This window comes from Scylla paramamosain, chromosome 16, assembly GCF_035594125.1.
Source record: "Scylla paramamosain isolate STU-SP2022 chromosome 16, ASM3559412v1, whole genome shotgun sequence".
Classification (NCBI taxonomy): domain Eukaryota; kingdom Metazoa; phylum Arthropoda; class Malacostraca; order Decapoda; family Portunidae; genus Scylla; species Scylla paramamosain.
In genome coordinates, this window is record NC_087166.1 from 12,127,501 (window position 1) to 12,155,000 (window position 27,500).

General features: G+C 42.8%; 2 protein-coding genes across 2 annotated transcripts in view; one reads left to right on the forward strand and one right to left on the reverse strand.

Annotated features, from left to right (window-relative positions):
* LOC135108052 (twist-related protein 2-like) overlaps positions 1-14,945 on the forward strand; it is a 24,123-nt gene extending 9,178 nt beyond the window's left edge. Inside the window, exons 2-3 of the mRNA XM_064018642.1 lie at positions 11,942-12,848; positions 13,134-14,945. The gene's annotated coding sequence lies outside the window, so the exon portion shown is untranslated. The remainder of the gene's footprint in view (positions 1-11,941; positions 12,849-13,133) is intronic.
* Positions 1-27,500, reverse strand: part of LOC135108051 (hydroxylysine kinase-like) — a 62,324-nt gene that overhangs the window by 24,410 nt on the left and 10,414 nt on the right. The gene's annotated exons all lie outside the window — the stretch shown is intronic.

A 27,500-nucleotide genomic window follows, 5' to 3' on the forward strand; every position in this document is an offset into this window, starting at 1 on the left:
AAAGAATAAGAATAACAAAAAAGGGATGGATAAAAACAAGAACGATAGAAGGACAAGAAGGAGAGAGTTACATCACGAAAAAGGGATAACAAGAATAAGAATAATATAAAAAAAGGAATGGCTAAAAACAAGAACGATAGAAGGGCAAGAACAAGGTCAAAAGTACAAGAACAACAAGAACAAAAACACAAAAGTAAACTCACTAAGTGTTGTTGTTGAGGAAAAAAATGAAGGAAAAATTCTTAGGCAAACAAAAGCGAAAATTTTTTATTCATGCGATGATAATGTAAGCAAGAGAGAGAGAGAGAGAGAGAGAGAGAGAGAGAGAGAGAGAGAGAGAGAGAGAGAGAGAGAGAGAGAGAGAGACACCCCGCTGATGTCATTTCTCAAGTCAGTCACACCAAGCTAGTGAAAAAATCGCCATTTTTCTTTCATTCTTACTTTTTTTTATTCTGTTTGGGAATTGATATGAATCTCTCTCTCTCTCTCTCTCTCTCTCTCTCTCTCTCTCTCTCTCTCTCTCTCTCTCTCTCTCTCTCTCTCTCCACATCTCGAGAAACTTCATCATAAAAAAATACTTTCCAAACGTTTTCAGTTCAAACGTTCTTATTTAAAAATGTTTTACGCAAGAGAAAATGAAAGTTTTTAATTTGGAACAAAAAAAGTCTACATATTATTGTCTCTTTCTGTCCTCTTGTCCTCGTAAGTTCTCTTTCGGTGTCCTCGCTTCCTACTCTGCATAAAAGACCAATCCCTTTCCGTCCTGAGTCCCAAAAACTCCCGCTCGCTTCCTCCTGTACGTGACATCAGTTCCTTGTCCTCGAATTCTCACACGTAGAAAGGAGTCCTTGTCCTCGTCCTCTTTCCCTCTTTCTCAATTCTCATGTTCCTGTGTTACTGTTAAATGCAGCTCGCCTTGTCCTCTTTCCCTCTTTTATGAGACCACACCCCTGTCCTCGTATTGCTTGAGAGAATAACGTCATTTTGTCCTCTTCCCTTATCGAAACCACACTATTATCCTCGTGTTTGAAGAAAGGCAGAGTTGGTTCATCCTTTCCGCCTTTTTACGAGATCAGTCCTTCGTCCTCGTGCTTCTTGAGAGAGGGAGTGTGTCACCATGTCCTTTCCCAATCACGAGACTAGTTAAACTGTCCTCGCGTGATTGAAAAGTCTAAAACCTCCTTCCCTCTTTCCACGAGACTTTATTACTGTCCTCGAGTTAATATAAGAAGAATGTCCTCTTGTTCTCATCGAATCTCGCGAGACCAGATCTTTCCTCGCATTTCTAAATAGCCAAAAGAAAAGTCTATTATTTGCGCTTTCCTGTCCTTGTCCCTTCTTGGCAACATCCCGTCCTCTTTGTCCTTTTTTCCCTTTGTTGTCCTCGTGTCCTCTACAAACAGCACAGAGGACGAGAGAGAGAGAGAGAGAGAGAGAGAGAGAGAGAGAGAGAGAGAGAGAGAGAGAGAGAGAGAGAGAGAGAGAGCGAAGGGCATCACTGGAACAATAAACAGACCGGAGAGAGAGAAAGACAGAGAAAGACAGAGACAAGAGTGAGAAAGAAAAAAATAAGCAAACAGTGACGATGACATTCTCTCTCTCTCTCTCTCTCTCTCTCTCTCTCTCTCTCTCTCTCTCTCTCTCTCTCTCTCTCTCTCTCTCTCTCTCTCTCTGACCTCCCGGAAGCGTGCGGTGACCCGGACACAAGCCAGGTCATGGGAGGTCAGCCGAAGGACTACCGTGGCTTCTGGTTTGGATAGAACTCGACACAAACATGACTAAGCAAAACAGGAGGAGGAGGAGGAGGAGGAGGAGGAGGAGGAGGAGGAGGAGGAGGAGGAGGAGGAGCAGGGGGTATAAAAAAGGTGGGTACTATTGAGGTTAAGTGAATGTGTGTGTGTGTGTGTGTGTGTGTGTGTGTGTGTGTGTGTGTGTGTGTGTGTGTGTGTGTGTGTGTGTGTGTGTGTGTGTGTGTGTGTGTGTGTGTGTGTGTGTGTGTGTGTGTGTGTGTGTGTGTGTGTGTGTGTGTGTGTGTGTGTGTTTATGCAAGCAACAGTGCAGTGAAAATAAAAGGAATGAAGGAAATAAGAGCAAAATACGAAAAAAAAATACACATGCACACATAAAGCAATACTGTGAAGTAAGACAAAAAAAAAAAAAGAGGTGTGGAAAGGAGAAGTAAAAAAAAAAGGAGCTTGAAGAGAAAAAGGAGAGAAAAGAAATAGCAAACGAGGAAAGTAGAGGAATTAAAATAGAGAAAAGACACAAAAATGAGAGGGAGAGAAAAAAAAGAAAATACGATATACAAATAATAAAACAAAATCCCCGAAACAAAACAATTCACACAGGAAAAAAAAAACCAATGGATAAATTTAAAAACAGATTAAGCAAATAAAAAAAGTAAACAAATTTATAATTCGATAAAAAATAAGAAGAAGTAATATGAATGAAAATATACACAAGAATAAGACTAATAATAATAAATAATAGAAAAAGAATAAGAATAAGAATAAAAACAAGAGTAATAATGATAAGAAGAACAACAAAAAAACAATCCATTCCCTTCCACACTTCACCACCTTTTTTCCTCCACTTTGCTGACCTGACCTCCGCTCTAAGGTCACTTGGCACTCGCTTAATGACCCGATAACCCGCAGGTCACCAGGCCAGGCAGGTGCATGTCACTACAACATCACAACTCAATCATGACCCCCCTCACGTGACCTCTTGGCAACGATCTGCGCTTGGTAATGAGACAATTATAGCGAGGCTGTGATGGATGAACGTAAGGGAACACAAAGAAAGAGCAATGCTGAACACAAGGGAAGATAAAGGAAGAACAACTACTTATGATTGCAAAATAAAAACACATAAGAACAACGAGCCTTAGTAAACAAACGAAGGAAGAACAAACACTAATGAACATAATGGAAAACAAATAGGGAACAAATATTAATGAATGTAAAAAGAAGACAAAGGAAGAACAAACGGTTAATAAACACAAAGAAACACAAAGAATAAACAAACAATATAAAAACGGTACAGTGAAAAGTAGAAGAAAGTCAAACTGAAATGAATAAAAGAGAGGGGATAAAAAGAAAGAGACAAGTAAGGAAGAAGATAAAGAGTAAATGAAAAAAAGACAAAATACATAGAAAAAGAGAAAGAAACGAGACTAACTGATAATACTGCAAAATATAAATAAATAAATAAATAAATAAATAAAAAATAAATAAATAAAGAAATCAAAAGGAAATAAGTAGAAAGAAAGAGAATAAAGGGAGAGACACGTAAAGAACAAGGAAAGGAGTGAGAGAGATTAATAATAAAAAAAAGCAACAAAGAAAAAAATAATAAAAGTACGAAAAATACATAGAAATAAATGAAAGAAATACAAAACTTAATAATAATAATGCGAAAAAAAAACTCAAAAGGAAGGAGAAATAAGCAAAAAGCGAGGGCAACAGAGGGGCATTAGTAGTACTCAGCAAGTTTGTTTGTCTTTCATCGCAGTATAATGTGTTTTTCTACCTTCTTTTACACACACACACACACACACACACACACACACACACACACACACACACACACACACACACACACACACACATTTAGATAGTCATTGAAAAGTTTTAAAGCATCAAAATCATTCAGAATTGCCAAGAGAGAGAGAGAGAGAGAGAGAGAGAGAGAGAGAGAGAGAGAGAGAGAGAGAGAGAGAGAGTACTTAAACAAATATGACGAAACTGTTGAAAACTTGAAATTGCTATCTACATCAACCCTCTCTCTCTCTCTCTCTCTCTCTCTCTCTCTCTCTCTCTCTCTCTCTCTCTCTGCTCTGGGCCTCCTGATAACCTCAGCCAAAGAAGGTCAGGCGCCACGTGGACACAAGGTCAGGTCAGGAAGGTCAGAGAGAGAGAGAGAGAGAGAGAGAGAGAGAGAGAGAGAGAGAGAGAGAGAGAGAGAGAGAGAGAGAGAGAGAGAGAGATGGGTTATGGAGAAACGAGAGAGAGAAGAATGGGAGATGGCGGAGGAGGAGGGGGAGAAGAGGAGGAAAAAACGGAGGGAGAGAGGGAGGGAGGGAAGACTTGGAGGGAAAGGAGAGAAGGATGAAGGGAGGTAATAAGATAGTGGATTTTAAAAGAGGAGGAGGAGGAGGAGGAGGAGGAGGAGGAGGAGGAAGGGGGTGAGGGAGATGGAGAAAGAATAGTTAATGAAGGAGATGAAATTAAGATGTAAGCAGGAGAAATTCAAAAAAGAGAAGAGAGAAAGAAAGAAGAAGAAAGAAAGGATGAAGAGGAAGGGAAACAGAAAGAAGAATAGATGGAATGAGAAGATAATTAAGAACACAAATAATGTTGATAAATTGAAGAGACAGAGAAGGAAAGACCAGTAGAGAGAGAGAGAGAGAGAGAGAGAGAGAGAGAGAGAGAGAGAGAGAGAGAGAGAGAGAGAGAGAGAGAGAGAGAGCGTTGTAAGATAAAGAAACTGAAACTTGAGGCTCTTCCTGGTGAGGGAGGAAGAGAGAGGGAGAGGGAGAGGGAGAGGAAGAGGGAGAAAGGGAGAGGGAGAGGGAGAGACAGTGACAGGGAGAGAGGGAGAGAATAGAAAGAAGGGAATAAAGAAACGGAAAAAGTGAAATACCAAAGCGTAAACAGAAAGAGAAAAATTAATAATGATAAAAAGGAGAGAAGGAAGGAGGGAAGGGAGAGAGGGAAGAGAGGAAGGGGAGAAGGGAAGGAGAAAGGGAGGGAAGGAGGGAGGGAGAGTGACTCGTAAGGAAAAAAAAATACTAAGAATTATTTGGCATTACACAGACAAAAGAAACCAGTTCTCTCTCTCTCTCTCTCTCTCTCTCTCTCTCTCTCTCTCTCTCTCTCTCTCTCTCTCTCTCTCTCTCTCTCTCTCATGCAGTTTTTGTTTCTCTTGCTTTCTATAACATTTTGCGTTTTCATTTGAATTCTTTAGCAAATATTTCGTTGCGTTAAAGAAATAAGATAGAAAGGAAGAAAGAAAGAAAGAGAGAGAGGAGGAGAAAGATGGAGAGATAGAAGGAGAGAAGACAGAAAGGCGGACAAACAAACAAACAGAGATAGAAACTTAAACACACACACACACACACACACACACACACACACACACACACACACACACACACACACACACACACACACACACACACGCACATATTTACATGCATACATACATACAAGATTAAAACAATACATAGGAAAAAATAGAAAAAAATGGATTACAAAGCATCTAAATTTAAACATAATGAAGTCAATACCCTTTCCTCCTCCTCCTCCTCCTCCTAAGGGTGTCTCCGGGTCGGGTCAAATTCCACACACACACACTCATACACACACACACACACACACACACACACACACACACACACACACACACACACACACACACACCATGTTTGAGAATCAACATAAAACACCCAAAATATTCTTATGGTGAAGTTACAGTGGAAGGATAGGAGCAGCTGCGGAAGAGGAGGAGGAGGAGGAGACGGAGGAGGAGGAGGAGACGGAGGAGGAGGAGATGGAGTAGGAGGAGACGGAGGAGATGGAGGAGGAGGAGACGGAGGAGGAGGAGGAGGAGACGGAGGAAGAGAAGAAGGAGACGGGCAGAAAGTCGAGATAAGAAAAGGGAAGAGTACAGCAAATTGGAGAGGAGAAAGAGGAGGAGGAGGAGGAGGAGGAGATGAAGAAGGAAAAGAAGAAGAAGAAGAAGAAGAAGAAGAAGAAGAAGAAGAAGAAGAAGAAGAAGAAGAAGAAGAAGGGAGTGAAATGAAGATATAATCACAATAGCTATTCATATAACAAATAAATTTAATGATCTACACGAAGTATTCAAGAATGAAAAAATAAAAAATAAATAATCATGAAAATTCACAAGACATCTAACACACACAAATATATAAATAAGTAAAAATATCACTGAAATAAAATAAACTCGCGCGTCCAAGAAATGAAGAGGATTCTGAGTAAAATTTCTATTACGAACACATTAAACTTTAACTTTCCTCTTTTATGTAAAATTCTTAAGAGAAGGAAGGGAAGTTGTCAAGAGTGTACGAAGCGTGAAGACGTACCACACACACACACACACACACACACACACACACTCACGAGGATGACGCACACACCTGCAGGAGACGTTAATCAGAACAGGTGTGGGAGTACCATCAGGAACAGGTGGCGTGACTCTTAACAGCAGCAGCAGCAATACAACAACTGCTACACTGATAGTTCTCGTTCCGACAAAGACCAGGTTAAGTAACTTTGCTCTCCTACCACAATAAAAGTAAAAAAAAAAAATTGAGAACAGGACAACTTTACGGCAGAAATGAAACGCCAAAGACTAAAGTGCAGAAGAATGATCTTGCAAAAAAATGAAGTACAGAAGAATACTCCTGCAAAAAGTGAAGTGCCAAAGCAACAATCTTACGAAAGGAAAGAGGGTAAAGAAAGGAAAAATCCCAGAAAAGTAGAGCACAAAAGGATGTTACAGCAAAAACGAAAGGCCAAAAAGAAAAGCACAGAAGAATGATCCTGCAAAAAGTAAAGTGAGAGCAACGATCTTACGAACTGAAAAAAAAAAGAAAAAAAGAGAGACAAAAAGGAAAAGGAAAACAAAAGTAAAAGAAAAAATGATTTCGCGAAAAAAAAGAAAAAGAAAACGGCGATGCAATAATCCTACGAAAAGTAGAGAATAAGGTAAAAAAAAAAACAATGATCCAGGGATAAAGAAAAGGGAAAAGAGAACAACAATCCAAACAAAAGAAAAAGGACAACAAATTAAAGGACAAAAAGTAAAGTATAGAACAATAATCCACCAAAAACAAAAGGAAAAAAGGGGAAAAGAAAAGGACAGGAAAATGATCCACCAAAAAAAAAAAAAAATGGAAGAAAGGGGAAATGTAGAGAACAGAAAAATAATCCATCAAAAGGAAAAGAAAAAAAATGGAAAAAGCAGAACAAAAATGATACACCAAAAAGAAAAGAAAAAAATGAAAAAAACAGAACAGAAAAATTATCCACCCCCCAAAAAAAAAGGAAAAAAAAGGAAGAAAAGTAGAAGACAAAACAAAGATCCACCAAAAAAAAAAAAAAGTGAAAAAAACAGAAGAAATAACAATGATCCACCAAAAAGCAAAATAAAAAAAGCGGAGAAAGTAAAGCACAACACAATCCATCAAAAAAAAAAAAAAAAACGAAAGAGCAAAAAGAAAAGTACAGAATGATCCTACAAAACCTAAAGGGCAGAGTAACGATCCTGCCTCCGGTGCCGCAAGACCTCAGCAAAAAGCCTGCCTGTATCGGATCACTGCCAAGGGTCGTCTGCGGATCCTCACGACACTCTAGTAACTTCAAGTAGCCTGTAAACCCGAGCAGCCAGCGCACACCCACACCCGGCCACTCACTTTACTTCACGCCATCCCTCCCGATACGCCCACGCTAAGGAACACTAAGGAAGGACGCAAGAGTTAGTCAGTACCTACCTTCACTCTTTCATCATTTTTACTGGAGTCTTGAATTTTCCGCATATTTCTCTTTCTTCTTCCTATGACTTAAACAGTCTTTGGAATTCACTAAGTTGGGATGCAATAGTTAGCCAGCTTCTCCACTCATTCATTATTCTTCCTGGTGAACTTTTGAATTTTCCCGCCTATTTCTGTTTTCATTTCTCCGGAACTCGCAAAGGAAAGACGCAAAAGTTAAGCAGGGCCTTCACTCTTCCGTCCCATACACTGGTGAACTTTTGAACCCTACCTGTTTCTCTTTCATTCTTCCTTCCTGTAAGTGTCAGGTCATCTCTGGAATTCATTTGCATTCCATTTAATAGGTTTTTTCCCTTTTCTCATTTTTTTTTTTCGGCGCGGGGGCGGAAGGGCAAAGTGGCAAGCTATCTTTCTTTCTTTTTAACCCTCCTTCAAGCACTAAAAAGGAAAATCTGGAAACATGTTACTCCTTAAAAGACAGTTTGTGATAAGAGATACGAAGTCTAACCTAAAGTAAGAGATGTAGGAGAGAAAAACAACTGAGTAAGAGAGAGAGAGAGAGAGAGAGAGAGAGAGAGAGAGAGAGAGAGAGAGAGAGAGAGAGAGAGAGAGAGAGAAGGAAGGTGAAAGGGTAGCGGTGAAATCCTACCTCTTCTTGCGGTTGGCACTTCTTGTTTGTTGACACTGGAAGGATTAGCGCTGCTGTCCCCACCTGGCACTGCCCCGCCCCACCTGGCACTGTCCCGCTTGCCCCACCCCGCCCCGCACAGGTAAGAGAGAGAGAGAGAAAGAGAGAGAGAGAGAGAGAGAGAGAGAGAGAGAGAGAGAGAGAGAGAGAGAGAGAGAGAGAGAGACCGATGGTGATATTTTGTGGTCTTGTTGTCTTAGCTGGAGCGTTTTACCAGAGAGAGAGAGAGAGAGAGAGAGAGAGAGAGAGAGAGAGAGAGAGAGAGAGAGAGAGAGAGATATCAGGCTCGGGTTGCTTGGGAGGGAGAGAGAAGATCCTCCATCAATGTCATAATATTCTCTCTCTCTCTCTCTCTCTCTCTCTCTCTCTCTCTCTCTCTCTCTCTCTCTCTCTCTCTCTCCTTATCAAACTCCTTTATTCTTTTCTCCAATCTCTCTCTCTCTCTCTCTCTCTCTCTCTCTCTCTCTCTCTCTCTCTCTCTCTCTCTCTCTCTCTCTCTCCCTTCTCGACTCGCGCTCATTTACCCTCTCCCTCCCCTCATTCATCCCCTCTCTCCTCTTCCCTCTCCCCTCTCCCCCTCCTCTCAGTTCCCTCCTCTCCTTGCCACTCCCAATCTCCCTCAGATCCATTCTCACGCACTCTCCCTTCCTCCTCCTCCTCCTCCTCCTCCTCCTCCTTCTCCTCTCTTCCACTGCTAGGGAAGAGGAGGGAATGGGGTAGTCGGGCACTTTCAGTCTCTCCTCCTCCTCCTCCTCCTCCTTACCCCTTCTGAGACAAGGACAGGCCACCACACTAATAACAAACTGAGAGAGAGAGAGAGAGAGAGAGAGAGAGAGAGAGAGAGAGAGAGAGAGAGAGAGAGAGAGAGAGAGAGAGAGATCAACATTTACCACTGAACGAGACAAAAAGAAGTACTTAATGAATATTCAAGATGTCATTAATATTGTCATCACCGTTTTTATTATTATCTTCGTTTTTATTTCTATTTCCCTCCTTTATTCAGTTTTTTTCTCATTTTTTATATTTTTGTTGTGCTTTTCTTTTTCCTCCTACTTCTCTTCTTTTTCTTCCTCCTCCTCTTCCTTACTTATCACTTCTTTAATGCTTCATTTTTCTCCTATCACTTCTCTTTCTTCCCTAGGTTCTCTGTTTCCTCCTCCCCTTCCTCCTCCTCCTCCTCCTTCAACGTTTCTTCCTCTTCCTCCTCCTCCTCTTCTTCTTTCTCTCAGTACCTCCCAGTGAAATTAATGTGTTTTTCATATACCATTATCTCTTACTTCCATTCATGACTCTCTCTCTCTCTCTCTCTCTCTCTCTCTCTCTCTCTCTCTCTCTCTCTCTCTCTCTCTCTCCATATAATTGCACCATCTGCTCGTCCCATCTTCCCCACTTCCCTTCCCCTATCTTGTCCCCTTTCCCTTCCCTTCTCTTCCCAGCATCCCTTTTCCCTTCCTTCCTCTCCCTTTATCAGGCTACTTTTCTTCCTTTCCTCCCTTTCGTCTCCTTTATCTCCTCCTCTTCATCCTCCTCCTTAGAGAATAAAAAGTTAATCATTTCCTCCTTAGTCTCTATTTTACTCTTTTTTTGGTTATCTTTGTTCGTGCCCGCTTTTATTATTCGCTTTCTTTCGCTTCTCTCTGTTTATTCTCTTCCTTTCTTTCCTTTCCTTCTCATGTTGTGTAATTCCATCCCTACTTCATCTCCCTCGTTCTACTTTTTAATTCTTTACTTTATTCATCTTTCTCTTTTAATTCTGTTATTGGGTTTGTCTCTTTATTCTATACATTAATATGCATCTACTTTTTCTTCACCTTCGTCTTTGCCTCCATCAGCTGATCGTCTTCCACACCCCGCCCTTTGCCTCTGTCACTCCCTCCTATACACTGTTCGTCAGCCACTCCTTCAGCCCATTTTTGAGAACTTTGATTTTTTCATCTCTACTACAGCGCCTTCGTCAGCTTCTCCTTCAGGTATCAGGCAGTCTCTTAATCTCCCATTACTGCAGTGCCCTCTTCAGTCTACCCATCAGTTGCTGTTTGTCATCCCTTCGCCAGCCACTTCTTCAGCCCCTCGTGAGCTTCCTTTACTACCTCATCATCATCCCTTCGTCGATGCCTTCTACATCATCTCCGTCAGCTACTCCGTCACCCCCACTAACTCCTCCGTCCTCCTTCTATATTGTTTCAACATCACCTACATCACCCCTCCATCAGCCCTTTCTATACCCCCTTCGTCAGCTATTCCGTCAACACAACACTCAGTTCCTCCGTTACTCCTCCTCCTTCTTTGCCTTCTATAACAACCTCCGCCAGCAACTCTTACATCACCTCCATCACCACCTCCGTCAAGCAGTCACCCCTCCTTCAGCCACTCCGTCAGCCACTTTGTCAGTCACTTCGTCAGCCACTCCGTCAGTCCTCCCATATCACCTCAATCAGCTCTTCCGTCACCCATTTCGTCAAACCTTCTGTCATTCTCCTGTCAGTTCCTCCGTCAGCTCCTTCTGTACCCCTCCTGCATCACCAACATCACTCCTCCGTCAGCCCCTGCGTCAGCCGCTCCGTCACGACCCCGTCAGAACACGAGCAGCGGGTCTCCGTGGAAACAACAAACAACAGTGACGGGGCGCCGTGGCTCCCTGGGCGGCGGTGACGTAACGCTGCCATTGTGACGCTGGGATGCTGACGCCCCCCGCAGTGCCGTTCTCTCTCTCTCTCTCTCTCTCTCTCTCTCTCTCTCTGGTGGTGTATTTTTCGGATGACTTGTTGATTTCTTGTTCTCGTTTTCTTTGCGATCTGAATGGCAAGATAGGAGTGAACGTCTCTCTCTCTCTCTCTCTCTCTCTCTCTCTCTCTCTCTCTCTCTCTCTCTCTCTCTCTCTCTCTCTCTCTCTCTCTCACGCCATCAACATTTCCGTCTGTCAACATTGGTGCTGGTAGTGACGATGATGGTGGTGGTGGCAGTGATGGAAATATTAAAACGCATAAACATTTCATTTGTCCAATGCAGTTGAGGGAGTCACCAAGCAGTGTTTACCCCGCATGACCTTGTGTGTGTGTGTGTGTGTGTGTGTGTGTGTGTGTGTGTGTGTGTGTGTGTATGTGTAACTTCCCAGAACAGTCGCGGAGGAGAGGAGGTGGTGCCACCCACCCTCTCTCTCTCTCTCTCTCTCTCTCTCTCTCTCTCTCTCTCTCTCTCTCTCTCTCTCTCTCTCTCTCTCTCTCTCTCTCTCTCCCCGTTGCTTCCTCTCTCCTAACGCCTCGGTGACGCAATCCTACACACACACACACACACACACACACACACACACACACACACACACACACACACACACACACTTTACATTATTATCCTTTCTCTCTCTCTCTCTCTCTCTCTCTCTCTCTCTCTCTCTCTCTCTCTCTCTCTCTCTCTCTCTCTCTCTCTCTCTCTCTCATCCCAGGAATAACTGAATAAATAAGTTGCTCACGTTTCTCTTCATTAAAGCTTACACAATATTATTCTGTTTTGTGTCTGTGCGATTAACATTCATTATATTTTTCCTTGAAGTGTTTTGAGGTAGTAGTAATAGTAGTAGTAGTAATAGTAGAAGTGCATCTTTACTAATAACCTTTCATAATTTCAAATGGAGGATATTAGTAGTAGTAGTAGTAGTCGTAGTAGTAATAGTCGTCGTTGTCGTAGTAGAAGTAGTAGTAATATAGTATATCTCTACCAAAAACCTTTTATGATTTCAGATGGAGGCCGGCGGAGGGACCAGAAGAGGAGGAGGAGGAGGAAGAGGAGGAGGAAGGGGAGACGGAGCGGTACTCCCAGAGAGGCGGGGGGCGTGAGGGCGACAAATCACCCCTTGGACTTCATACAATAAGTTACCTGAATACTCTATAGTGTTATGTCGTACCAGGTGAGCGAGGACATCCCCGGGGGTCGTGCATGTCCCTTGCCCATCTCCCCGGCCTTCCCCTAGTTCACCCGAGTGCCGCCCGCGGGGGGATGGAAGTATCCTCGCGTCGCCTCGGGGTAGTGCAAAAGTATGCCTCCGACTTCGGCTGTTATATAGTGATTAGGACTGACGCTGAGGCTCTGTGTGTGTGTGTGTGTGTGTGTGTGTGTGTGTGTGTGTGTGTGTGTGTGTGTGTGTGTGTGTGTGTGTGTGTGTGTGTTTTGCTTCCTCTCTCCCACTGTAGCTGTTCTTTTGCCTCCACCCACTCCAGTCATCCAATCATGCTCTTCTGATGTCAAATGCCACAAGAAAATAAAGTCAATCACTCGTTCAATCAGTCAGTTAGTCAGTCAGTCAGTCTTACAGTTCTCCAGTCAGACAGCAAGATAACCACTCTACCAGTCAGTCACCAAGCCAGCCAGCCAATCAACCAACCAGTTCTTCTGTCAATCAACCAGCCAGTCATTCAGCAAGCCATCCAGTCAGTCAGACAACCAGTCAACCAGTCACCCAGTCAGTCAGCGAGTTCTTCACTCAACCACCCAGTCAACCAGTCAGCCAGGTCCTCATTCTTATCCATCCATCTCCACCTGTCTCCGAAGTCCCAGAACCCATCCACGAATCCAGTCATCCACCAAGTCTCCACTCAGAAACCTGGTCACCCACATCTGCCGCTCGTCACCTAAACGCTTCTAATTAAGGTGAGAGAGAGAGAGAGAGAGAGAGAGAGAGAGAGAGAGAGAGAGAGAGAGAGAGAGAGAGAGAGAGAGAGAGAGGTGTGTGTGTATGTGTTACCTGTATTTCTGAGGGAAGGAAATGGAATATGAGAAGAATGATAAAATATTTTTGAGTTTTATATTAATCTCTCTCTCTCTCTCTCTCTCTCTCTCTCTCTCTCTCTCTCTCTCTCTCTCTCTCTCTCTCTCTCTCTCTCTCTCTCTCGCTCTCGGGAAACTAATACCACTACACATTTTCTTTTCTTTCAGGGTTCACTGCGGCTGCCCCAACACACACACACACACACACACACACACACACACACACACACACACACACACACACGCAAGAGAACGACCAACGAAGATCTTAAACCAGCAAATCCTATCCAATCCTACACGACGAAGGATTTCAGGGACTATCTTTCCATCCTTTCTCGCTTCCTTCACTCTCCTCTTTACTAGTTGCTGGTTCAAGGAAGTGTTCAAGGAGTGTTATGAGAGGAGAGAGAGCAGTGTGGGAGAGTGTGAAGGGAGCGTGCTGTGGGAGTGTGTATGCCTGTGAGAATATGTGTGTGTGTGTGTGTGTGTGTGTGTGGTAGTAGTAGTAATGGAAAGTCTCTCTCTCTCTCTCTCTCTCTCTGTCTGTCTGTCTGTCTGTCTGTCTGTCTGTCTGTCTGTCTGTCTGTCTGTCTGTCTGTCTGTCTGTCTGTCTGTCTGTCTGTCTGTCTGTCTGTCTGTCTGTCTGTCTGTCTGTCTGTCTGTCTGTCTGTCTGTCTGTCTCTCTCTCTCTCTCTCTCTCTCTCTCTCTCTCTCTCTCTCTCTCTCTCTCTCTCTCTCTCTCTCTCTCTCTCATTCGTGTACTTAAAGCTGTCTTGCAAGAGCTTACTTATAAGAATGTACTTAAATCCGGATGCAAAACAGTGCTAATAAGCTTCACAAATCGAGTGTTTACTTATGTACGTGTACTTATTAATGTACTTAACTCACATACTCATGTACTTAAGAGAGGCTGGTGAAGTGAAGAGTGTTAGTAGTAAGACTGAAATGTGTTAAGTGAACCACACACACGCACGCACACACACACACACACACACACACACACACACACACGTTATTATCGTAAGGTGTCTGTATGTATAAGGTTTTAGGTTGTTCTTAGTATTAATTTGTATAAAGAAACGAAGGCAAAAATAACATCACGTGGGATTGTTGAGTTTAAAAAGAATGTTGTTTATTTTCCGTGAATATCGACTTGCTTTTGTGCTCATTTATCTTGTATTGCTTTTAGTTTATTTGTTTTCACTTTTTATCTTGACATTTTTTTTTTTTTTGACAACCAATGGTATTTAATTCTCTTCCCACGTGTTGTTACTTCTGGCAACTAAACCTCAACCCACAACCAAACCCCTATCAATTTATTATACCCTGCCACCCTACCCATCCTTACCTTCCCCTACCAAACCTCAACCAAACCCCTACCAATCTATTATACCCTGCCACTCCTAACCCTACCCATCCTTACCTTCCCCTACCAAACTTTACCAAGCAATAGCCCAACCCAACCACACAGCCTTATTCCCAACCATCCCCAACCATCCCTGCCAAATCTCAACCATCCCAAACCCTCCCTGTCAAACCAAATCGTCCTCTGCCGCTCCCACCCATCACCGTACCAAACCCTGCCTGCCAAACCTTACCAACCTCTTCCAAGTCCCTACCTATAGATACATACCCCAGGACCTCACCAGGTGTATATACTAATTAAGGTGAGGACAGGTGTAACAGAGTAATGACCTGATGATGATGATGGTGATGATGATGATGAGGCCAGTGCAAAATCTCAGGTATTACTGCCATTACTACGGTCTCTCTCTCTCTCTCTCTCTCTCTCTCTCTCTCTCTCTCTCTCTCTCTCTCTCTCTCTCTCTCTCTCTCTCTCTCTCTCTTACTTATTATTATTCAGATGAAAATATGACGATGATAATAATGACAATGATGATGATAATGATGACGATGATGATGATGATGATGATGATGATGTACGTCCAATATTGTACTGTAATAAAGAGCATTATTTTCCTTCTCCTTTCTCTATCCTTTACCCCACTAAAAATAAAAGGAAAACTACTGCAAAACTGTAAAAAATGTTCCTCAGTTTCCCCGATAAAAAAAAAAAAAAACATTGATATCTTGACTATAAAATTTTCCTCTTCCTACCCTTTTTTCCAGAACAACGAAATGAAAAAAAAAATAGCTCCTTGTTTCCTTTCACTAAAATTTCCCCTCTATTTTCCTTCCTATGTAATTAGCACGACTCTTATTATTTTCATTTAGAAAGTGAAGATGTACTGATGTGATGGAGTTTCTGAGGTGACCCTGAGGTGAGAGTGAAGTGAGGGGAGAAAGGTGAGGGGAGATCAAGTGAGAGGGAAGAAGACGGAGGCAGATGAAAGAGGTAAGGTAAGGCAGGCGAGGGGAGGAAGATGAGGAGAAGAAGGTAAGGGAAGGAAGGTAAAGGAAGAGAAAGGTGAGGGGAAGTAGGTAAGGGGAAGAATGTAGGAGGAGACAGGTGAGAGAAGATAGGTTAGGGAAGGTAAGTAAGGGGAAGAAAGTGAGGGGAGATAGGTAAGGGTAGACCAGGTGAGGGGAAGAAGATAGGAGAGACAGGTGAGAGGAGATGGGTAAGGGGAGGCAGGTAAGAGAGGCAGGTAAAGGGGAGAAGGTGAGGAGAGACTAGGTGAGGGGAGGAAGACGAAGGGAGGAAGGTAGGAGGAGAGAGAGGTGAGGGGGAGGAAGATGAGGGGACCAAGAAGACCAATTAAGACTGCGGAAGAGTTTTTTGTTTACACGGTTACAAGGCGGAGGCTGTGTGTGTGTGTGTGTGTGTGTGTGTGTGTGTGTGTGTGTGTGTGTGTGTGTGTGTGTGTGTGTGTGTGTGTGAGTGTGTGTGTGTTTGTGCGCGCGCCATGTGGTTGTGGTGTCGCCGCCGCCGCAGAGTCTGTCTCCTGGCCGCCGCCTCACCACTAACAAGTCCTTCGTTAATTTATTACGATAGTGACGAGCACTTGCCTCTCCTAATGGCCCCAGTACCCCCTCGCAAGGCAACTGTAAGCGCCCCGGCACCCTCCCTTACCACCCTCCCCCATCACCCACCCCTCAGCGCCTCCCCCGTCTGCGGCGCGGCGGCTTCACTGGGAGGACTGCCGTGCCACCACTCTCCCGCGTCACCGCCACCACATAAACTGTCTATTTCTAGCGATGGACGCGACCACCGAGGAAAACTTGCGCCCAAAAGATCACACGTGTTTACCGTCACCTGGTTTACGGGGCTCGGCAGGTGCTTCGGCAGTGGGGCGGGGCGGCTAGGGAGAGTGTTGGCACAAGGACACACACACACACACACACACACACACACACACACACACACACACACACACACACTTCTGCTTGAGGTTGCGCCCTTCAGGATACGACAAGGGCGGCACATTGAACTACAAAACACCAGTCTCTCTCTTCAGGCCACACAAGAACATAAGAAAAGCTGCAGGAAGCCATCAGACCTACACATGACAGTCCCTATATAAAACATCCCAGTCTATGCCCACCTACCATCCCTGATCATAAATTCATCAAGTCACTCAAAGCTCCCTACTGACTGTATTAACAACATGATTACTGAATCTCTTCCTTAATCTATATGAGGCAGATGATTGGAATAGACTCACTAATCAGACAGTCAGTGCCGAGTCAGTAGGGAGACTTTAAAAAAAATTAGACAGCTTTATAGGTAGGGATGATAGAAATAAGCATGTTTTATACTGGGATTGCCATGTGTAGGCGTGGTAGCTTATTGCATCTCCCTTTAGTTATGTTCTTATGTAACCGTCCTATCCCGTCCTACGCCTATTAGACATCTACACAGGCTTGAGCTCTCTCTCTACCTACACAATCTTCCAAGGGGGTAAAACCACACTTGCTACACACCACAGGGACCTACAACACACCCATAACCTACACACAGCAATACCCCGCCATACACAGCTACACCCAGCTCTTCACATTGTCACCTCGAACTACAGAGCCACACCCCGCCTCGCATTACTTACACTCTACACAACTACACCCCTACCTCACAGTCACACCCCGCCCCATACAGCAATGCCCCGCCCAATACAGCCACGGCCCACCCAACACAGCTCACTCTTCCCACAACTACAACCATCTCTTCGCACAGCCACTAAGCACTGAGTAACCTGACGCCGCGACCAAGATGGGTACTTACCACCTTACCATGAGAGAGAGAGAGAGAGAGAGAGAGAGAGAGAGAGAGAGAGAGAGAGAGAGAGAGAGAGAGAGAGAGGGAGTAAAAAAAAAAGACACAAAACTCAATAAAAAAAAAACAACCCCAGATATTTCCTCCTCTCTCACGACCTCCCCAGCAAGATGCCCCGCAGGGAATGGGGACTGCGTAGGACTCTGGGAGGGGGAAGAGGAGGAGGAGGAGGAGGAGGAGGAGGAGGAGGAGGAGGAGGATTAGGAGAAGAAATGACGGGAAGAGGAGTGGTGGGAGTGATGGGAGAGGGGACACAGAAAACGAGTGACGGGGGAGGATGGGGAGGATGGGGAAGTGATGGTGTAGAGAGAGAGAGAGAGAGAGAGAGAGAGAGAGAGAGAGAGAGAGAGAGAGAGAGAGAGAGAGAGAGAGAGAAGGGGGGGAAGTGAGGGTTGAGACAGGACTTCCATCTTTCTAAACTTCCGAATATTTCATCTGACGGAGCGGAAGTGACGTCAGGAGAGGGCCGCCCCTAACTCAGCGTGACATGGTGGAGGAGGCGTGGGCGTGAGCGTGGGCGGCGTTGAGGCTAAACAGTCACCACTCCTGCGATAAAGGTGATTATGAGAAGGAAAAGAGAAAGATGATGATGAGATGAGGGTAATGGTGGTGGTGATGATGATGATGATGATGGTGATGGTGGTGGTGATGATGATAATGATGATGATGGTGGTGGTGGTGAGGATGATGATGATGATAATAATAATATAATAATAATAATAATAATAATAATAATAATAATATAATAATATAATAATAATAATAACAATAACAATGATAATAGAAATAATAATAACAATAATAATGATAATAATAATAATAATAATAATAATAATAATAATAACTCGGTCATACCACCACCACCATCACCACCATCAATACCACTATCACCACCACTACCACCAAGAACAACAACAACAACAATTCTGAGAAAAGATTTAAACTAATCTCATCAAACCTCTCTCTCTCTCTCTCTCTCTCTCTCTCCTCTCTCTCTCTCTCTCTCTCCTCTCTCTCTCTCTACAAGTTAGCTGAGTGTTACCTGCAAGAAAGAGGAGGAGGAGGAGGAGGAGGAGGAGGAGGAGGAGGAGGAGCAAAGTGGGGAGAGGAGATAAGGTGAGGTAGGGTAGAGAAGGGATGAAGGAGGGAGAGAAGGAAAGGAGAGATAGAGAGAGATGAAAAAAAAATGAGTTGGGAGAGAAAGAGGATAGGAGGGAATATAGGTAAAACATGAAAATTATTGGTCACTATTATTATTATTATTATTATTATTATTATTATTATTATTATTATTATTATTATTATTTGAGTATTTAAGGTTACAAAAGAAGACTCCTATCAATGGAATTTCCTTTGTATATTGAAAGCATCCTTGTGGTATCTCTCTCTCTCTCTCTCTCTCTCTCTCTCTCTCTCTCTCTCTCTCTCTCTCTCCATTTTTTACAGCGTCACAATTTTCTCAACTTTCATTATTTTTAACCCGCGTTTCTGTGTCACTTTTTATCACAATTTATTACTCCCTTAAGACACCATGGTGGAGTAGGAGGAAGAGGGGGAGGAGGGGTAAGGGTGACAGTCTTGTATAGTAGTAGTAGTAGTAGTTGTAGTAGTAGTAGTAGTAGTAGTTTCATTCGTAATTTCGTCATTTAGAATTGGTCTGTCTGTCTGTCTGTCTGTCTGTCTCTGTCTGTACGTATGTATGTGTGTATGTCTGTCTGTCTGTATGTATGTATGTGTATATATGAACAGCCACACACGTATTTGCTTTCATTCATTCATTCATTCTCATTCTTTCGTCTCCTTGCTCTCTTCTTCCCTCTCCCTCTCTCCCTCTCTCTACCACCCTCCCCCTCTCCCTCTCCCCCCCCAGGCTGCGAGGGTGGTGGTGAAGTCAGCGGGTGGTGGTGTGGGATCGTCTTACCACCACCACCACCACCACCACTACCTCCACCACCATTACCATCTCCACCACCACCATCACCACCACTACTTGAATTGTCACTGTACTAGCAGCATCACCACCACCACCACCACCACCACTACCATCACCCCTTTGTTTTTACTAGAATGAGGATAAGTAGTAGTAGTAGTAGTAGTAGTAGTAGTAGAAATTGCTTTGCAGTTTCTTAACTAATATTATGTAGTAGTAGTAGTAGTAATAGTCGTGGTAGTGATAGTAGTAATAACAGTAGTAGTTGTAATATAAGTAATGACGATTCCATAACTACATTAAAAAAATAATGCTTGAAAAATATACTAATACTACTACTACTACTACTACTACTACTACCATGTTCCCACCACCACCAGCACCACCACCACCAACACCACCACCACCTCACATAAAACTCAACCCTCGGCAATGTTGAATATGATTTGTAAATGTCCTCTCCCTCTTCCTCTCCCTCTCCCTCTCCCTCCCTCCCTCTCCCTCTCTCTACAGTACACCCCATCATCTCCTTCGTCCCATTACTCCCTCACTCTCTTACCCTCCATCCCTCTCCCCTCCCTTCTCTCCTTTTCCCATTCCCTCTCCCTTTTTGCTCCCTCCTCTTCCTCCTCCTTTTCTTTTTTCGTACTCTGAGTAATAAGTGAGTGTAGTTAATGTAAAGATAATTAAAGAAAATGGGATAGAAAGTGAGTTTGATAATGATGATGATGATAATGATGATGATGAAGATGGTGGTGATGGTGGTAGTAGTAATAGTAGTATTAATAAGAATAAGAATAAGAACAAGAAGATGATGATGATGATGAAGATGATAAATATAATGATAAATATGAAGAAGAAAAGAGAAACAACAACAACAACAACAACAACAACAACAATAACAACAACAACAACGACGACGACAAACAACACGAAGAACAAGAAAAAAAAGAAGAAAACGACAAACAAGAAGAACAAGAACAAGAAGACAAAAGCAAAAAAAAAAAAAAACAAGAACAAGATCAAGAACAATAGCAATAACAACAAACTATAACTGACGTAAACTTCTACGAAATAAGTTTACAACACAAGTTCAGATTTGTTTTTATGTTATGTTTGTTGGCATAGACTGGCGCTTTCCCTTCTCTTCCTCTTCCTCTTCCCCTTCAACACCCTGATGATGATGGGGGTAACGAGGAGGAGGAGGAGGAGGAAGAAAAGTTTAGGCAGGAAGTGAGAAAGATGATTAAGAAATTCTTGGTAACGGCCTCTCTCTCTCTCTCTCTCTCTCTCTCTCTCTCTCTCTCTCTCTCTCTCTCTCTCTCTCTCTCTCTCTCTCTCGCTTTGACACCTTTGTTGTTGTTGTTTAAAGGGAAGAGGAGAAAGACTAAGAGAGGAAGGAAGGGAGAAAGAAGAGAAGAGGAAAGGAAAAGGAGAAGATGAGAGGGAGATAAGAGGTAAGTGAAGAAAAGAAATAAATTAATAGGAAGATACGAGGATAAGAGGATAAAGGAACAAATGAGAAGGAAGGACACAAGAAGAGAATAAATGATAAAACAAGGAAATAGCAAAAAATTATGAGAGGGAAAATAAGCAAAAGATAGATAAATAATGATGATGATGATGATGATGATGACAGACATGTAAATATTAATGAAGCGAAGGGAAAAAATAATAAATGGAGTAATAAGAGGAAAAGATTTTAAAGGAGAAAGAAGAAAAGAAGAAAAATATAAAAAAGAAAAAAGGAAGAGAGAACCGGATATTTACTCTCTAAAGGAAAAAAAACGTTCAAACTTCGATAATTAGTAATTTCCTGTCCCCCCCCCTCTCTCTCTCTCTCTCTCTCTCTCTCTCTCTCTCTCTCTCTCTCTCTCTCTCTCTCCTCTTTTCTCACCTTTCCTATTCTACTTTTCTTCCCTCACGCAAGAGAAAGCAAACGAACAAATAAATAGAATAAAAAAAAAAAAATATAAAAACAGGTCTGATACTGCTTGTACTTCCTCTGTGTTCCCTTGTGTTCCTCCTCCGTCAGTAGTGCATGACGAGGCAGCCTTGAGGGGCACTGCCAGGAGTCACTGATTGCCCGATGAGCCTGACGGGGCCTGCTTGTCTATTAGTGCTACTTTAAGACCTTCTCCTCCTCCTCCCCGCCTTCGTCTTCATCTTGTTCATCTTAATTTTTCAACTTCTCTTTGTTTTCCTAGAGTTTAAATTTTATTGTTTCTGCTTTTTTTCTTCTTCTCCTTCGTCTTCTTCTTCTTCTTCTCCTCTTTTTCGTTTCCTATGCTTTTTTCTTATGTGTGAATATCATTGTGTTCCTACTTTTTTTTTCTCATTATTCTTCTTTCTACTCCCCCTCCTCCTCCTCCTCCTCGTCTTCATGTTCTTCTTCCTCCTTTTCTTCTCTTTTTGTTTTCCTAAAGTGTGAATGTTATTGCGTTTCTGCTTTTCTTTTTATTTTATTTCTTTTTCTTCTTTACTTTTTTTTCTTCTTTCTCCTCCTCCTCCTCTTCCTCCTCCTTCACCTCACTGTCGTATTATTGTTCCTCCTTTTCTTTTTTCTCTTTGTTTTTCTTGTGCAGGGCTTTTATTGTGTTTCTGCTTTCTCCTTCTTTTCTCCTTCTCTTCCTCCTTCTCCTCTGCAGTTTTCTCTTAACATTATTATTTCAATCTTCTTTCTTTTCCTACTTCTACTGTGATATGTTATTGTGCTTGCTCTTATCCCCTCTTCCCTCCTCCTCCTCCTCCTCCTCCTTTCTCTCCTCCTCCTCCTCTTCATCATCATCATCAATTTCTTTATATTTTTAATCCTTTGAATTTTTCTTCTCTGTATTTTCCTAATTGAAACTGCAGGAGGAGGAGGAGGAGGAGGAGGAGGAGGAGGAGGAGGAGGAGGAAGAAGAAGAAGAGGAGGAAGGCTATAAAGACTTACGATGTGGAAGAGACAAGAGGAGATGACGAGGAGAACCAAGAGTATTAGTATTAGTAGTAGTGTAGTAGTAGTAGTAGTAGTAGTAGTAGTAGTAGTAGTAATAGCAGTAGTAGTAGTAATAGCAGTAGTAGTAATTCGGTGATGATTTACACGAGTTAACTTGCAGATTAGACTGAATTTACGGTCACGCACATAGAACGAGCAGGAGGAAGAGAAGGAGGAGGAGGAGGAGGAGGAGGAGGAGGAGGAGGAGGAACAGAAATCGCAACAGCAAAGTTAGCACGCAAATATTCATCTCTCTCTCTTTGATCTTCTCCACACACACACACACACACACACACACACACACACACACACACATACACACACACACACACACATACACACACACACAGGCATTCCTCCTTCCCTCCCTCCTTCTCTCCCTCCTTCCCTCTCTTCTTGTCTCCCTCCCGCCATAAGAATGATGTACGAGGAAGGCACTAGAGAAGAAAGAAAAGAAGAAGGAAGAAAAAGAAGAAGAAATGGATTAGGAGGAGGATTAGAAAGAACAAGAAGAGAAGGAGGATAAGGAGGAAAAGAATAAGAGCAGGAAGTGGATGAGAAGTAGGAGGGAAAAAAATGAGGAGGAGGCAGGAAAAAAACTAAAAGATTATCCGATGAGGGAAGAAGAGAGGAAAAAGGGAGAAAAGGAAGGCAGGAAAGGAGGAAGGAAAGGAAGAGGGAGAGGAGGAGGAAGAGGAGGAGGGAGAGGCTTTATGGGAGGTAACTTTTCACGGTTCTTAGAGTAAGGGAGGGGAAGCGAGGGGAAAGGTCAGGAGGGGAGGAGCAGGGGGAGGAGGAGGAGCGAGGAAGAAGAAGAAAACGGTGATTAAAAACAAGAGAGAATCAGAAAACAAATCAGACGAAGGAAGAAAAGAAAGAAGAAAACATTAAAAAAAGGAAAGAAGAAAGGAAGGAAATTAAGAAGGAAGGAAGGAAGGAAGTTAAGAAGATATAAAAGTAAGAAATGCTGGAGAGGAGGGAGGAAAGAACGGAAAGAGAAGGATGAGGGGAGAGTGGAGGAAAGGGAGGGAGGGGAGAGTGGAGGAAAGGGAGGGAGGGAAATGGGGAGGGAGGGAGGGAGGGAGGGACCGCCATAGCGACAGTGACAAGACAAAGAGATTTATTGTGTCATAAAGGTGGTGACACACACACACACACACACATACACACACACACACATACACACACACACACTGTAAAGTTTTCCTAGTTTCCGCACAGAAAAGCGTATGTCACTCAGTCAGTCAGCCAGTCAGTCAGTCACTCAAGCACTCACTTATACTGTCAGTCAGCCAGTCAGTCAGTCAGTCAGTCAGTCAGTCAGCCAGCCAGCCAGCCAGTCAGCCAGTCAGCCATCCAGTCAGTCAGTCAGTCACTCAAGCACTCACTTATACAGTCAGTCAGTCAGTCAGCCAGTCAGCCAATCAGCCATCCAGTCAGCCAGTTAGTCAATCACTCACTCAAGCACTCACTTATAGTAAGTCAGTCAGTCAGTTATAATTAGTCTATTAATCTATTCAGTCACTCAACAGACCACTTAGTTTCCCAGTCAGTCAAACAACTATCCACTCAAGTTAACCAATCATCTAGTCAAACCATGAATCTGCAAGCCAATTAGCAGTCAACCAGTCAATCGATCGTTGAGTCAGACAGGAAACAGTCAACAAAATACCTGACATGAGATTATTATTTTTTGGCTAAGTGAGACGAGAGAGGAGAGGGGAGAGAGGGAGGGAGAGGGGGAGAAGTGTGGAGTAGTGAGAGGTAGGACTGGAGGGAGATAGGAGGGAGAAGAGATGAAGGGGAGGGAGAGGAGGGGTAGGAACTGGGAGGGAGTGAAGGCAGGGTAAGGGAGGGGGAAAGAGGAGAGAGAGAGGAGGGGAAAGAGAGGTAGATGGCATCCCCCTCCCCCCCCAACACAGCTAACAGATGTTACGGGTGAGCACTGTGGTATGGAGGAGGAGGAGGAGGAGGAGGAAGAGAAGAAGAAAAGAGACAAGACAGTGAACAGAAGTTTATTGAAGGAAGACGTGTGTGTGTGTGTGTGTGTGTGTGTGTGTGTGTGTGTGTGTGTGTGTGTGTGTGTGTGTGTGTGTGTGTGTGTGTACGTTTGAGTGCGAAGGCAGATTAAATAGATAGCGACAGAAAGCGACACATCTACAAGTAAACAAATAAATACGCACAAACACACACACACACAGAGAAAGCAATTTATAAATCAGGAAATATTTGTCTTCCCGTCTCTCTCTCTCTCTCTCTCTCTCTCTCTCTCTCTCTCTCTCTCTCTCTCTCTCTCTCTCTCTCTCTCTCTCTCTCAACAGCAGCTGGTCATCTGAGTTCTTTCCGTTCATTTTTTTCCCTTCCTTTTTTTCCCTCTGGCATTTGACATATATACAATCTTATCTGAGAGGAAAAAATCAAACATACATTACAAACTTTTTCCCTGTCCAATTTTCACTCTTTTTTTCCCTCCCTTGGCTAGCGTAGGAAGGGAAAAAAGACAATATTTCCTACACTTGCGCTTAACGTTATCTTAGCTACTTACTGATAGAAGATAGGGAGGCAAGTTTATCATTTTAATTTTCCCTTCCTTGCTGTCTCTTTTTTTCTCTCATTCTATTTATCTTTTCCATCTCTCCTTTTCTTTCTCTTTATGTCTGCTCCTGTGTATCCTTTTGTATTCTTTCTTTATCTTCTTCTTTCCATCCTCTTTCTCTTCTTTTTCCTTCTCAATCTCTTCCTAATCTTCTTCTTCCTCCTCTTCCTCCTCCTCCAGGTTCCCTTTTTTTACTATCTTCCTTCCCTTACTTCCCTTTCTCTTTCTTCTTATCCTCTATTTTTTCCTCCACTCTCCTCCCCTCCCCAGCTCAGTATCACCCTCAGTCATCTCCATTATCTCCCTCCTCTCCCCACTAATCTCCCTTCCCTTAACCAGGCCTCGTGATTTTCCCTAAAGTAAGTCCCCTCATCTCCTTTCCTTACCCTCCTTCATTCCCCATCTTTCAAAAAAAACTCCCTTTAATTCATCCCCTTTAGAATAAAATTGAAAGTTTGTAATGTGGAACCGTAGATTTGTGTGTGTGTGTGTGTGTGTGTGTGTGTTATGTAAGTATTTAAGCAATTCATTTACACACATACAAAGTAACGTACACACACACACACACACACACACAAGAATATAAAATTAAAAACAACAAAACTTACAACCAACAACTTTAATACACACAAATTCATAACACTTTAGTCAAATGAACACCATTCTTACCATTACCATTAATCATTAAACAAAATATTAGCAGCCATTAGCACTCAAGCACACATAACCAGCACCACTAAGACACCACAGCACTAGCACCATTAACACCAGTAGTAGCATCAGCACCTCCATTACCTCCATTAGCCTCTTAAAGCACCAATACCTAGACTAGTCCAACACCCATTGAGAATTATACTTACAGCACCACCGGAAACTATTAGCACCATTAACTAGAGAATAGAGGGTTAGTTAAGCACCATTAGTTACATTTCTAATAGCACCATTGAAGTAAGTATTGACTAGTCCAACACCCATTGAGAATACTAATAATAGCACCACTGGAAACTATTAGCACCATTAAATAACATTAGTCTCTAGTTAACCCATTAGCTAAATATCTAACAGCACCAATTCAAAATATATCGACTAGTCCAACACCCACTGGGACCATTACTATTAGCACCATAGCCACTAGTTAAGCACCCATTAGCTACACCAGTAACAGCACCACTGAAAAAGCCACCGACTAGTCCAACACACATTGAAAGTCTAAAGAAATAAAAGGGTTAGCATATTAGTATATCACTCATTCACACACCGGTACCATTTTCCGTCCATTAGCACCGTCATCACCCCGCCAGTGTGTAGACGAGAGGCCACCAGTAAGAGGAGAGATGTAAGAGCCTTTAGGAGTCACAGCGTCACACCTGCGTCATCTCACCTGCCTTCACTTCCTGACGAAGACTTACCTGTGGAGAGAGATGGATTATTAGACTTGGTAAACATGGATAGGTAGAAATATAGACTTTTTATGTTAGTTTTCTTTCGTTTTGGTTTTATATATATATATATATATATATATATATATATATATATATATATATATATATATATATATATATATATATATATATATATATATATATATGTTTTTTTTTTTTTCGTCGTAGTTATATTTCGTCAATGCTAATACCGTTACTACCCAAATTGTTACTATTGTTGTTGTTATTGTTGTTGTTGTTGTTGTTGTTGTTTTGGTTATTATTATTATTATTATTATTATTATTATTATTAGTAGTAGTAGTAGTAGTATTAGTAGTAGTAGTAGTAGTACAGTAAAATCCCTCTCATCCGGCATTCGAGTATCCGGCAGCTTCAAGTATCCGGCACAGTTTTCCCCGAGCTTTAAAATCAATAAAAAATCAATGTGTACTCATAAAATCGATTAAAATTCCCGCGCGAGGCATACTTTGTCCCCTCGCCACCAGAGCGCACTGCTTCGCGCCACCCGCGGCCCACTTGCACTGTGTTTACTCAGTGACCTCAGTCCCGCGTGTGCACTGTTTATCGCCTGACGCCTTCATCATGCCTAAAGTTGTAGAAAAGAGGAAGCGTGTTGTGCTTACCACTTAAGCAGAAGGTAGACATTTGTCGACGATTAGAGAGAGGTGAAAGCAGACAGCAACTAATGGCAGAATATGGTGTGGGCTCATCAACTATTTATGACATTAAATCCCAAACGAAAAAGTTGCGGAATTACATGAAAACTACCGACACCCCAAAGGGCAGCGGAAAAATCGTCACACACTGCAGTATCATCGTGGTGAAATGATGGACAAAGTGTTATACGAGTGGTTCAGCTTGAAAAGATCAGGAGTCACAATTTACAGGGCCCAATGCTACAATTGTGTTGGTGAGCGTGAGGTGGCAGCGCGGCTGGCGACGCGCGGCACGGCGATCAGCTGATCTTTGTTATGGTAAGATGCGTGAGTGTAGGGTGGTGATTGTGGACATAATTTCACTTCTATTCAAGTATCCGGCAATATTCAAGTATCCGGCATCTCGGCGGTCCCGTTGATGCCGGATAAGAGGGATTTTACTGTAATAATAACAGTAGTAGTAGCAGCAGCAGCAGTAGTAGTAGTAGTAGTAGTAGTAGTAGTAGTAGTAGTAGTAGTAGTAGTAGTAGCAGCAGCAGCAGCAGCAGCAGCAGCAGTAGTAGTAGCAGCAGTAGTAGTAGTAGTAGTAGTAGTAGTAGTAGTAGTAGCAGTAGTAGTAGTAGTAGTAGTAGTAGTAGTAGTAGTAGTAGTAGTGGTAGTGGTAGTAGTAGTAGTAGTAACAAGTAACAAACTTAA